Source organism: Mytilus galloprovincialis, chromosome 8, assembly GCF_965363235.1.
Source record: "Mytilus galloprovincialis chromosome 8, xbMytGall1.hap1.1, whole genome shotgun sequence".
Taxonomy (NCBI): domain Eukaryota; kingdom Metazoa; phylum Mollusca; class Bivalvia; order Mytilida; family Mytilidae; genus Mytilus; species Mytilus galloprovincialis.
In genome coordinates, this window is record NC_134845.1 from 93,258,516 (window position 1) to 93,263,400 (window position 4,885).

Below are 4,885 nucleotides of genomic sequence, written 5' to 3' on the forward strand. Positions count from 1 at the left end.
GATTGGATTTGAACTAGCTGTTAGAAAAATAACTGCGAGTACTCTCAGATCTGCATCTAGTGTAATTTTGGTCTAATGATGGATGTATGCGTATCCGTCAATGTTCATTCTGTTCTTTGTAAAGTGTATATACTTCTGTATGTATCCTTCTGATGCGTTAAACCTTTTTCGACTGATTATATAGTTGGTTCTTATGTTATTTTATTACACCACTGTCCGAGGTTAAGATGAGGGCTATAGCCTTCAAATGAGTTCAACCCCGCCACATTTTGTATGTACCTGTCACAAGTCAAGAGTCTATATTTTAGTGGTTGTTGTTTGTTGCTGTGTAACATATTTGTTTGCTCATTATGTTGTTCATAAATTTTACCATGGGTTTTCTCGTTTGAACTGTTTAACATTAACTTATCATTTGAGGCTACTTATAGCTGACTATGCGGCATTGGCTTACTTATTGTTGAATGCCATACGGTAACCTTATATAAATATATATCGTCGTTAATGTCTGTGTCATTTGGTCTCTTGAGAATTGTTTCATCGGAAATCATACCACATTTTCTTTTTATAATTATTATTTAATTGCAAAATTTAATGTGTATTCCGCTATGATCAATTCGTGAATTGTCTCTTTGGAGAACAAAATTACGATTTTGATGGACTAACATATTACTGTTCTTTAAATAAAATATAGAATAAAACATTAATACCCATTTTCTTTTTAACAAATTCGTAAACTTAAACTTTTCGTCCTTGCGATACGTTCAGTAAATACATATTAAATTATTCATACCAACCTATTTCTTATTAAAATCCACAATCCACCAAACCAGGACAACTATAGTTATGATAGTCTGTAAAGTTGAGTTTAGAAGATCACCTGCAGTCAATATGTTAGCTATTAGAACCCCAACTGCTAAACGTAATGTCTGGCCCGCTCCGTGCAAATCTTTCATAAATTGTTCTGCTTCCTAAAGTAAAAGAGTTTGGGGTCAATCCATTTAAACACTTAATAATGGACGTAAATCGAAATGTATGCAAACCTTAACGACATGATGAAGTGGTCTCATTGGATGAAAGGATAATGCTGAACTGGTTGGTTTTTTTTAAGTGTGACACGTGATGATTTTGCGTGAAAACGCGAAAAAGTCGTGTGGGACACATGAAATTACAAGTGCTATATTATAACACTTGTATAAATAACAACTATAAGTGGAATACGGGATTGGGACAAACAATTAGCCGGATCCGGGATCAGACCCTCCCAAAAGACCCACTTTGAATCCAAAACACATTATTACCTTACAAAAATATGTTGGATTAACGCTTAAAATCGAAAAAGTAGATAACTTTGATTGATCACTTGAGTTCCCTTTCGAAATGTCTTGACAATCAGCCAATGTGAGGTAATAGTCCTGTTAAGCTTTTAAAAGTTGTTTGTAAATGTTAAAACAAGTGGGGTTTTTTTTCTTCCATACGAACGAAACTTGGTAATCTGTCCATTATTTAAAACATTACAAATAGCTATTTCATGATTCCAATAAATGATTTTGACCTGAAAACATGCTCGCACATTGTTGTCAATATAATGGAATTTTGCGCGACTGTCATACAAGTGTGAGAGATTTATCTAGCTATAAAGTCAGGTTTATTCCTCCATTTTCTACATCAGGAAATGGCTGTTCACAATTGATGCTATACAAAAAGAATGTGCTAGATTTTGAATGCAAGATTTGACGTCGTTTTCTGTCAGTTTCATTAGAATGGAGATAATCATATTGTATTTTATTTTAAGCTCTGACGTCATCAGTTAGTGATTTGATGCCGTTGGAGCTTATAAATAGAATACAGTTATTCTAAAAAATCAGCAACAGTCTAAACTATGTTTTATGTTAAGCATTAAATATCTAGTATTCTCTTTTTGAGTAAAAATCATAAAGATATTGATATTCCGGGAAAATTCAAAAAGCTCAGTCATACACACCAAACGAATCAATAACAACTGGTATATTCCTAACTTGGTTTAGGCATTTTCTTATGTTAAAAAAAAACGGTGGATTCAACCTGGTTGTTTAGCTTTAGCTAAACCTTTTTCTTGTATGACAGTCGCATAAAATTCCATTAGATTGACAACGTTGTGTGTCAACGATGCATGTATATAACGATCGAGTCACACTTAAAATAATTTTCTTACCTTTTTTCGTATTGCTGGTTTCTCATCGGACTTATTCGATTCTCTGACTGAATTCGACATTATAAGGCGAATGCTCAAAATTGTGAAATAAGCTAGATACACAAACAGAAAAATCGAAGTTCCAATAACAAAATAAGAGTACAGTTGGTATAAAAGATAAATTTCAACTATGACGAATAATGCTACCAATCCGAACATATTTCGCTGAACCTTCAATTTTTCAAGATTTCTTTTCATGATGTCTTCTTTTGTAGAAAATACTTTTGTCTAAAAAATAGATGAGAGAAAATATGTTATAAATCGTACACAGATAGATTTTAATTTTTAACTTGAGTTGAAAAAATGTGTACACCATATCCGGATTTCGACAATTTATGTCTTCTCAGAGATGTCAGAAATCACGGTATTTGGAAGGCCATTTAATTCACCTCAATTTAGGATAGACTCTTAGACTCTTAGATTTTGAAAGAGTCGAAATAGGATGAACGGATCATAGAGGTGTAATACCACCATTGATTTTTCCCTATTAGTCTTTGTTAAATTTGCACTTTTTAAATAAATGTGCAAAATTTATCTTTGTTTCAAATAAAGAAATACTTGGCATGAGTGAAGTTTTATCCTGTCCAGTACTATAGAAAAAAATTCACATAACATTTCAAATTTCTCCCCTTATTTTATCTGTGTACAAGGTTTAGTCACCATATAACCTCAAGATTACAAAATTTTCTATAGAAATCCCAAATAAAAAATAATGGTGTTTTGAAATACCAAAGACATATGTTTATGACACAGAAATGTTTTTACTGCAATAAAATGTAGGATTAATTACCTACAACTGTCAAATTCAAGGGAATATTTTTTTAGACCTACTTTCGTATACAACCGGATGTGACGTACCATGATTTTGTGGTATTACACCTAGAAACCCGAAGGCAAATATTATAAAAGCCCAAACGAAAAAAATATAAACATGTCTAAATTGAAAACTAAGTTCAAACCAATGATTGTGTTGGATAAAAAAAAATTTTTTTTTCATACGTGTGCATGCAAAACACATGTCTTGGTAGAGAGGTCTCAATACAGCCCAAACAACATTTTCCAAAAGACAAAAAAGTGAAAAAGTATATTTAACAAAACGCTATTGACTAGCAGTTCGACCAACTGATGTTTTTTAAACCCTATTGTATTATACTATATAGCTCAAACAAACCTTAAGCCGAGCGAAGAAACTTGTAAGCTGTTGAGCATCATTCTGTTTTACAATGACCATCTGCATCACACAACACACGACAACCACGATCTGCAGTGCTTGATACCCAATTATAAGGGGATATAAAACATCAAGTATATGTAGTAACGTATAGCCTGCTATTTCACCAGATATCGACATTTTCCTACAAAATTGCTTTCGTTGTCTGCTGAAATGTAAAGACCATGGAGTTCATTTCTTTCTAACATAAATATTGGAAACGTTGTGTGGCGTTTGTACAGTTATGGTTTGCTAAATGCTACAAAAGTAGAAACAAATACATCGTTCAATCAGTGTTTACTGACTCTGATTGAACTTTCAATAATGCATGTTGTTGGTAAACAGACTTATATACACAAAAAACTAAAATTAAAAATCATACAAGACTAACACAGGCTTGTGGCTTCTGACTTGGAACAGGCACAAACATGCGGCGGAGTTAAACATGTTTTTGAGAGATCTCAACCCTCCCCTATAACTCTAGCAAATGTAGAAAAAAAAAACACACATCACATGTGTTAACCAGTCACAAGTATATAATTATGTAGTACTACATGATGTAAATAATTATTGAAACGTGTGAAATGAAGGTTCTTGTTTTAGTCATAAATCGGGCCGTAAGGCAGCATTACATATAGTGGCAGCTGAGGGTGAAACAAACAATTTTTTTTTCTCAGAATCAAAAACAAATTATTTTTTTCTCCAAAAAGTGGAAACAAACTTTTTTTTCCAAAAAAAACATAGCCACCCCCCACCCCCCACCCCCCCCCTCACCCCAGAAAATCAAATGGTTTTAAACTGTTTCACATTTTGTCATGTCGGAGCGTTTTATACATAAAAAATTATAATCCCTGACCCGTAACCATGGTAAGAAAAAACATAAATGAAACTAATAAACTGAACAAAATGGAACTCAATTTTTTACATGTTTATGGAAATAAATTAGTCTACTTCAATAATCTAGCTTACTTTTCTTTTACTATATCTTTATCACCCTTCTAAGTAAGTTTTCACCTCTATCTTCATATACATATAATCAGCACCTCAATGAAGGAACATATATAATACTTGTTATTTATTTCTTTAGGATTAATTTACAGTTATTTAAAGTTTCTACAAGGTCAGGAAACTCGAATTTCCAACTATAATTCCTAAGTAAATAGCTGTACATAGTTGATTTAAATGTATTTACTTCACATGGAGATGCTTCTGCTTAAATAAAACCTATACACACATGACACCAAAGAAAAGGTGAATATTAGTTACAATGTTATTAAAAATGTGAATGGAGGTTTTTTGTTTTAGTCATGACTCAGGTTATTGGGGTTTTTTTTCTCGTATGAATTGTCTTGTCGGAGCTCCTTATATTTAAATAAGTTCTTAACATTGATCCGTAACCATGGTAAGAGAAAACAAAAATGTTTATGAAAAATAAATTATTATAC

At 32.3% G+C, this 4,885-nt stretch overlaps 1 long non-coding RNA gene across 1 annotated transcript; it reads right to left on the reverse strand.

The window, feature by feature from the left end:
• Nucleotides 1–799: 799 nt before the first annotated feature.
• LOC143043691 (uncharacterized) lies at nucleotides 800–3,695 on the reverse strand. The gene is made up of 3 exons (XR_012968549.1): nucleotides 3,402–3,695; nucleotides 2,192–2,458; nucleotides 800–968 (listed from the first exon to the last, which is right to left on the reverse strand). It is a non-coding gene; the product is annotated as an uncharacterized LOC143043691 (long non-coding RNA).
• Nucleotides 3,696–4,885: the final 1,190 nt, after the last annotated feature.